Source organism: Arachis stenosperma, chromosome 3, assembly GCF_014773155.1.
Source record: "Arachis stenosperma cultivar V10309 chromosome 3, arast.V10309.gnm1.PFL2, whole genome shotgun sequence".
Taxonomy (NCBI): domain Eukaryota; kingdom Viridiplantae; phylum Streptophyta; class Magnoliopsida; order Fabales; family Fabaceae; genus Arachis; species Arachis stenosperma.
The window spans coordinates 79,902,886-79,911,930 of NC_080379.1; positions in this window are offsets into that span (position 1 = coordinate 79,902,886).

The following is a 9,045-nucleotide window of genomic DNA, read 5'->3' on the forward strand; positions in this document are numbered from 1 at the left end:
GATGCTAGGATTGCCGAGCTGGAGGAGTCTTTGGAGGAAGAGAAGACTAGGGCTACCGCGGCTGTGGCGGTGGCGAAGACGTCTGAGGAGATGGCGAGGGTGGCGACGGAGAACTATACCAAGCTGTATGCTGAGCTTGTGGAGACGAAGGAGAAGCTGCAATCTGCTCGGGATGACTTTTATGAGCTGGAAGATAATGTGGCCAAGGGTATGGATGCTATGTTTGTGAATTTGAGGGATCAGGTCCGGGTTCTTGCTCCCGAATTGGATCTCAGTTTGTTCAGTACGGATAACATGGTTGTGGAGGGGAAGATTGTTCCTGCCCCTGTTGAGGATGAGGTTCCGATGTCCGACCCCAAGGCTCCGGTGTCCGACCCCGAGGCTCCGGTCGTGAACCCGACTTCACCTTTGGCCGAGGATAGAGTTGGTATGGAGGTTCCAAGCGATGGTGCTGTTCCTGCAGTCCCGATATCCATGTTTCAGCCAGGTGTTGATGCGGAGTCTGGAAAGGGCCTTGATCCTCTGTAATTTTTTGTACTTTTTGTGCTTTTGCCCGAATTGTGGGCTTTTTGTTTTTTGGATGTTTTCTGCAAACATTTTGGACACCTGTTCTGCTATTTTAGCTACTCTTGTAGCTTTATTATGCCATGCTTTGTGTTTCGATTGTCTTCGTTCCGCTTTTATGCTTTTTAGTTGTTCTCGGGTAACAACTTTTTAGCTAGCGTTTTGACTTCTCGCTTTTTGCTTTTTTAGTTGTTTTTGGGTAACAACTTTTTAGCTAGCGCTTTGACTTCTCGCTTTTTGCTTTTTAGTTGTTTTGGGTAACAACTTTTAGCTAGTGCCTTGACTTTCTCGCTTTTTGCTTTTTAGTTGTTTTTGGGTAACAACCTTTTAGCTAGCGCCTGACTTTCTCGCTTTTTGCTTTTTAGTTGTTTTTGGGTAACAACTTTTTAGCTAGCGCCTTGACTTTCTCGCTTTTTGCTTTTTAGTTGTTTTTGGGTAACAACTTTTTAGCTAGCGCCTTGACTTTCTCGCTTTTTGCTTTTAGTTGTTTTTGGGTAACAACTTTTTAGCTAGCGCCTTGACTTTCTCGCTTTTTGCTTTTTAGTTGTTTTGGGTAACAACTTTTTAGCTAGCGCCTTGACTTTCTCGCTTTTTGCTTTTTAGTTGTTTTTGGGTAACAACTTTTTAGCTAGCGCCTTGACTTTCTCGCTTTTTGCTTTTTAGTTGTTTTTGGGGTAACAACTTTTAGCTAGCGTTTCTCGAAGTCCTGGTTCTTTGCCAGCTTCTTTCTTGGGTCCGAGTTTACTCTCGGACATCGGGATCCTTGAGTACCCCTTTGGTCAGGTCCGACTGTTGTTTGGTCGGCCTTTTTTAAGTTATTTTTGTAACTTCTTTTCTATTTGGCTTTTGAGCCATTTCAGAGTTACGTTTATAACTTCTCACATTAATTGAACCTCGTCGCTTCATCTTTGCCGACCTCGTATGGCCTTTGGCAAATGATTTTTTGCGTTTTGCCGAGCATAAATTAATGCGCCTTGGTGGGGTACTTTTTAGGATATGCTTTATAACGAGAAAGAGAAAATAAAGAAATTTGATTAGTATTAAAAAGAAGAATATGTACAAAGTGTTTACCCTTTTGACTAGGTCGGGTGTCCTACTTAACCGGGTGTCTCATTAAAAAACCCTCGTGGGGAAAAAGAGTACACCTCGGGTTAAGTTTTCTTGCTGTAGTATCGTCTTAGGTTACAGGCGTGCCAGGTTCTGGGCAGCTCATTGCCTTCTAGGTCGGATATCTTGTAGTAGCCTGTCCCTAAGACTTCTGTTACTTTGTAGGGCCCCTTCCAATTGCGGCTAGCTTTCCTTCTCCCGATTTTTGTGTTCCGATATCGTTTCGGATTAAAATCAGGTCGTGAGTGGAGAAGCTTCGTTTTATCACCTTTCGGTTATATCTGAGGGCCGTTCGTCGTTTTAAGACTTCTTCTCTGATTCGGGCTCTTCTCGGACCTCGGGTAGGAGGTCGAGTTCTTCCCTTTGTGCCTGAGGGTTACTCCTTCGTTGTAGAAGATGGTTCTGGGTGATCCTTCGTCTATTTCGACGGGAATCATTGCCTCCATTCCGTAGGCTAGTCGGAATGGGGATTCTCCTGTTGTAGAGTGCGGGGTTGTCCGATATGCCATAATACTGGGGGAGTTCATCGGCCCATGCCCCTTTGGCCTCTTGGAGTCTTCGTTTTAACCCGGCCAAGATGACTTTATTTGCGGCCTCTGCTTGTCCATTGGCTTGCGGGTGTTCGACCGATGTGAACTGCTGTTTGATTTTTAGCTCGGCCACCAAGTTCTGAAAACTTGTGTCTGTGAACTGTGTTCCATTGTCTGTTGTGATGGAGTAGGGGACTCCGAACCTCGTGACAATGTTTTTGTATAGGAATTTATGGCTTTTCTGAGCCGTAATAGTGGCTAAGGGTTCAGCCTCGATCCACTTTGTGAAGTAGTCGACCCCTACTATGAGGTACTTGACTTGCCCCGGTCCTTGTGGGAATGGGCCGAGTAGGTCGAGTCCCCACTTTGCGAAGGGCCATGGTGCGGTGATGCTTATGAGGTCTTCGGGCGGTGCTTTGTGAAAATTGGCGTGTTTTTGGCAGGGGGGCATATTTCACAAACTCTGCCGCGTCTCTTTGCAAGGTCGGCCAGTAGAACCCGGCTCTGACTATTTTCTTGGACAGGGCCCGGGCTCCGAGATGGTTCCCACACATGCCTTTGTGGACTTCTTCGAGGACGCTCTTGTTTCTGTGGTCGGGACGCACCTCAGGAGGGGGTTTGAGAATCCTCTTCTGTATAATACGTCGTGGATTAACGTGTAGTTCTGGGCGTCTTTTGTAAGCCTTTTAGCTTCTTTTCTTTCGGGGGGAGAGTTCCCGATTTCAGATAGTTGAGTATGGGGGTTATCCATCCTTGTTGTTGCCCGGATATATTTAGTATTTCTTCCTCCCTTAACACGGAGGGGGATTGTAGAGTTTCTTGGAGGAGACTTCTTGTTGTTCCCTCCGGGCTTGGTGCTAGCAAGTTTTGAGAGGGCGTCTGCCGGGCATTTTGCTCCCGGGGTATGTGCTGGATTTGTATTTCCGGGAAGTGTCGTAATTGCGCCTGTGTTTGGTCTAGGTATTTTTCATAGTAGGGTCTTTGGCCTGGTAGCTTCCATTTACTTGTGATGTGACGACCTGGGAGTCGCTGAAGATCGTGATCCTCTTTGCTCTGACCTCTTCGGCTAGTTTAGTCCGCTAGTAGGGCTTCGTATTCGGCTTGGTTATTTGAGGCCTGGAACTCGAATTTTAGGGATAGCTCAATCCGTGTTCCTTGATCGCTTTCGAGTATAACACCGGCCCCGCTTCCTGTTTTGTTTGAGGATCCGTCGACATACAGATTCCATGAGAGTGGGGTTCCCGGGGTCTCAGTGTATTCTGCGACGAAGTCGGCTAGGTATTGAGATTTTATGGCAGTCCGGGCTTCATAGTGGAGGTCGAACTCGGACAATTCCACCGCCCATTGTAGGATTCGTCCTGCCATGTCTGTCTTTTGTAGGATGTGTCTCATGGGTTGGTTTGTCCGGACTTTGATGGTGTGGGCTTGAAAGTAGGGGCGGAGTCTCCGAGCTGTGAACACTAGTGCATAGGTGAATTTCTCTATTTTCTGATAGTTTAATTCGGCCCCTTGTAGTGCTTTGCTTACGAAGTATATGGGGTGTTGCCCCTCCTCATTTTCTCGTATTAGTGCCGAGGCGACTGCCCAATGTCCGACCGACAGGTATAGTACGAGCTCTTCCCCTTTTAGCGGTCGGGTTAAGATTGGTGGCTGCCCAAGGAATTCCTTGAATTCTTGGAAGGCCTTTTCGCATTCCGGGGTCCAAGAGAAGGGTTTCCCTTTCTTTAGGAGTGAGTAGAGAGGGAGTGATCTTATCGCTGATCCTGCCAAGAATCTTGATAGGGCGGCTAGTCTCCCATTTAGTTGTTGTACTTCTTTGACACACGTCGGGCTTTTCATATTGAGTATTGCTTGGCATTTGTCCGGGTTTGCTTCGATGCCTCTCTGAGTCAGCATGAAGCCTAAGAACTTCCCGGCTTCTGCGGCGAAGGTGCACTTTGTCGGGTTAAGTTCATGTTGTGTTTCCGGAGGGTGTCGAAGATACTGCTGAGGTCGGCGACCAAGTTTCTGTCTCTTGTGTCTTTACTAGCATGTCGTCGACGTACACCTCTAGCTGTAGCCGATGTGTTCTGAGAACATTTGTTCATTAGCCTCTGGTAGGTTGCCCCTGCGTTCTTCAGCCCGAAGGGCATTACTACGTAGCAGTAGTTTGCCCTTGGGGTTATGAACGAGGTCTTTTCTTGGTCGGGTCCATACATCGGGATTGATTGTATCCCGAGTATGCATCCATGAAGGAGAGGTATCTGTAGCCCGAAGCGGCATCGACTAAGGCGTCGATGTTCGGTAGTGGTATGGATCTTTGGGGCAGGCTTTGTTGAGATCCGTGTAGTCGACGCACATCCTCCATTTTCCATTGGGCTTCTTCACTAGGACCACGTTTGCGAGCCATAGGGGGTACTTTACTTCCCTAATGAACCCTGCATCAGGTCGGGGCTTATGCCTGGTATATCGGAGGCTTTCCAGGCGAAGAGGTCGGAATTCTCCCTTAAGAGGGTTGTGAGTTCCTCCTTTAGGCCTGCTTCGAGGTTTGCCCTATGTTTGTTACTTTCTCGGGTGTGTTCCCGATCTGGATCTTTTCGGTCTCTCCTTCTGGTTGTGGCGAAGATCTTCTCGGGCTTGGACTCGCCGAGTTCTATTGTGTTGACCTCTTTCCCTTTTAGGCTCAGGTTTTCGTTGTAGCATTGTCGTGCTAGTTTTTGGTCGCCTTTTAGGGTAGCGATTCCCTTTGCGGTAGGGAACTTCATACAGAGGTGTGGGGTCGAGACTATAGCCGCTAGTCTGTTTAGGGTTGGTCGTCCGATGAGGGCATTGTATGCTGAAGTGACGTCGACTACAATGTAGTCGATGCTTAGTGTTTGGTTTGCTCGCCTTTTCCAAAGGTAGTGTGTAATGAGATGTATCCCAAGGGGCGGATCGGGGTATCTCCTAGTCCAAACAGGTCAGTGGGATAGGCTTTTAGCTCTTTTCTTCGAGTCTGAGCTGTCGAAGGCTGCTTTGAACAGGATATCTGCTGAGCTTCCTTGGTCGATCAGGGTTCGATGTAAGTTGGCGTTGGCTAGGATGATGGTGATCACCATAGGGTCGTTGTGTCCGGGTATTATTCCAAGAGCATCTTCTCGGGTAAATGAGATAGTAGGTAACTCGGGTAAGGGGCTGTCTTCTCGGACATGGTAGACTTCTTTGAGGTGTCTCTTCCGTGAGGATTTGGATGTCCCTCCCCTGCGAAACCTCCGTTTATCATGTATGTGCCTTTCAGGAGTTCGCGGGGTTCGTGTTTGCTCGGCCGATCTTCGTTATCTCCCCGTCTTCTTTCTGGTTTCTCTCCTTTCTCAGCTATGTATCTGTCGAGTTTTCCCTCTCTGGCTAGCTTTTCTATAACATCTTTAAGTCGTGGCAGTCGTTAGTAGAGTGGCCGTAGAGTCTGTGATATTCGCAGTACTCGGACGATCTTTCCTGCTCTCTTGTGCTTCAGAGGTTTGGGTGGTGGGATCTTCTCGGTGTGGCATACTTCTCTGTAGACGTCTACCAGGGAGACTCGGAGGGGAGTGTAGCTGTGGTATTTTGTGGCTTGTCCGAGTTGGATTCTTCTTTCTTTTTCTGTTCCCGATCTCGATCTCGGGGGGGTAGGTTGACTCCTTCTGGAAGAGTCTCTCAGCTGGGAGGTTTCTTCCATGTTGATATACTTTTCTGCCCGTTCTTGTACTTCGTATAAGGAGGTCGGGTATCTTTTGGATAGGGATTGGCTAAACGGTCCTTCTTTTAGGCCGTTTGCTAGTCCCATGATGGCTGCTTCCGTGGGCAAGTGTTGTATGTCCAGGCAGGCCTTGTTGAATCGTCCATGTACTCTCTGAGAGTTTCTTGGTTGCCTTGTTTGATCCCGAGTAGGCTGGGGGCATGTTTGCCTTGTCCTTTTGAATAGAGAACCTTGTTAAGAATTTTTTGGTCAGGTCTTCAAAGCTGGAGATTGATCCTGGTGGCAGGTTGTCGAACCACTTCATGGCGGACTTAGTGAGAGTGGTGGGGAAGGCTTTGCATCGAATCGCGTCGGAGGCGTTGACTAAGTACATTCTGCTTCTGAAATTGCTGAGGTGATGACTTGGATCGGTGGTGCCGTCGTAGAGGTCCATATCTGGTGGTTTGAAGTTTCGCGGTACTTCTCTTTCATGATCTCTTGTGTGAAGGGATCATGGTTGCTTTCGGGAGTGGTGCCGTGTTCCGTCCGATCTTTCAGGTTGGCCTCTATCTTCGCAGTTTTTCTTCCAATTCTCTGCGTTTGCGAGCTTCCCTTCTCAGATCCTGTTCAGTTTCCTTCTGCTTCTTTACGTCCTCTTCGAGTTGTCTCAGCCGGCTTTGTTGTGCCGAACTGTTTCCAGAATCTCCGAACTTTTTTCTCTTTCGGGATTTTGTGGATCTTTGTCTGGGGTGATGTCTTTGGGCGATTCTGTTTGTTTCCTCCTGGAGTGTGTGGTGATAGAGGGCTGTCCGGCCGTTCTCCGGTGTCAACTTCCTCTTCTTTGTTCTGATGTAGCGTGGTTATTGTTGGGAGGGTCGTCCGCCATGCTAAAGGGATGACTTCCAGGTCCCCGGCAACGGCGCCAATGTTCCGAGGGTTACCTGAAACGTGCAGCTCGGTCTTCCGGCAAGGCCCGAGGTGGGGGTCTGAGACCGAGCTGGTTGTGCTGAACGGCGGGGGGTTGTACCTGCAATGACACTCCGATGCTTAAGTTAGCATGGGTCCAAGCAGATATCAAGTAGAATTAGAGTATGAGTTATACCTGGGTGCTCCAGTGTATTTATAGTAGGCTGCGATCATCCCTGGATAGATATTCTTATCTTATTTATCTTTTGGGAGATTCTCTCTATCTTTGCGGAACCGCCTTTCCCAGGCCCTTTCGGCTTTAGGTTTTGGGCTTAGTTCCTTCTGATGGGCCTTTCTTTGGCCTGTTTGTCCGAGGTCCGACCTCGAACGTGGGCCTTGGGTCGAGGGGGCCTTCTATCAGCTTTACCGAGCTTCTATGAGAGCTCGGATCATGGTTCTTTGTGATCCATGCATTGGCATAGAACTTTTGAACCATCAAGATTCCGACTTGTTGAATGGGTTGGTAAGTACTTCCCAACCTCTTCTTCGAATCTCATGGCGGATCTCCGGATATTCACCCTTTTTTGAGTGAAAAGGGGACCTCGGGGATCACCTTCTTCAAGGCCACAACTTCATAGAAGTGGTCTTGATGCACCCTTGAGATGAATCTCTCCATCTCCCATGACTCGGAGGTGGAAGCTTTTGCCTTTCCCTTTCCTCTTTTTAGAGTTTTCTCCGGCCTTGGATGCCATAAATGGTTATGGAAAAACAAAAAGCAATGCTTTTACCACACCAAACTTAAAAGGTTTGCTCGTCCTCGAGCAAAAGAAGAAAAAGAGAGTAGAAGAAGAATGAGGGAGAAAGGGATGGCTTTGTATTCGGCCAAAGAAGGGGAGAAGTGGTGTTTTAAGGTTGTGTGAAAATAAAGGAGTGAAGGAGGGTTATATAGGAGAGGGGGAGAGGGTGTTCGGCCATTGGGTGGGTTTGGGTGGGAAAGTGGTTTGAATTTGAATGGTGGGGTAGGTGGGGTTTTATGAAGGATGTGAGTGGTGAAGAGAAAGATGGGATTTGATAGGTGAAGGGTTTTTGGGAAGAGGTATTGAGGTGATTGGTGAATGGGGGAAGAAGAGAGAGGGTGTGGGGGTAGGTGGGGGTCCTGTGGGGTCCACAGATCCTGTGTGTCAAGGAAAAGTCATCCCTGCACAAATGTTGCTCAAAATCACGTTTTGAGCCATTTCTGGCATTAAACGCCGGGCTGGTGCCCATTCCTGGCGTTTAACGCCAGGTTCTTACCCTTTTCTGGCGTTTAACGCCAGTCTGATGCCCTTTCTGGCGTTAAACGCCCAGAATGGTGCCAGACTGGGCGTTAACGCCCAACAGCTAACCTCACTGGCGTTTAAACGCCAGCAACATCTTCCTCCAGGGTGTGCTGTTTTTCTTCCTGTTTTTCATTTTGTTTTTGCTTTTTTTATTGATTTTGTGACTTCTCATGATCATTAACCTACAAAAAAGATAAAAAACAAAGAGAATAGTAATTATAAAACATGGGTTGCCTCCCAACAAGCGCTTCTTTAATGTCATTAGCTGACAGAGGACTCTCATGGAGCCTCACAGATTCTCAGAGCCATGTTGGAACCTCCAACACCAAACTTAGAGTTTGAATGGGGGTTCAACACCAAACTTAGAGTTTGGTTGTGGCCTCCCAACACCAAACTTAGAGTTTGACTGTGGGGCTCTGTTTGACTCTGAATTGAGAGAAGCTCTTCATGCTTCTTCTCCATGGTGACAGAGGGATATCCTTGACCTAAACACCAAGGATTCTTTATTCACTTGAATGATCAGTTCACCTCTATCACATCAATCACAGCCTTTGCTGTGGCTAGGAAGGGTCTGCCAAGGATGATGGATTCATCCATGCACTTCCCAGTCTCTAGGACTATGAAATCAGTAGGGATAATGGTCTTCAACTTTTACCAAAACATTTTCTACAAGTCCATGAGCTTGTTTCTTGAGTTGTCTGCCATCTCTAATGAGATTCTTGCAGCTTGTACCTCAAAGATCCCTAGCTCTCCATTACAGAGAGAGGCATGAGGTTCACCTTGACCCTAAGTCACACAGGGCCTTCTGAAGGTCATGGTGCCTATGGTAAGGTACTGAAAACTTCCCAGGATCTGTTTCTTTTGAGGTAATTTCTGCCTAGAAAGTCATCCAGTTCTTTGGTGAGCAAAGGATGTTTCATCTTCCAGTCTCATTTCCAAACAAATT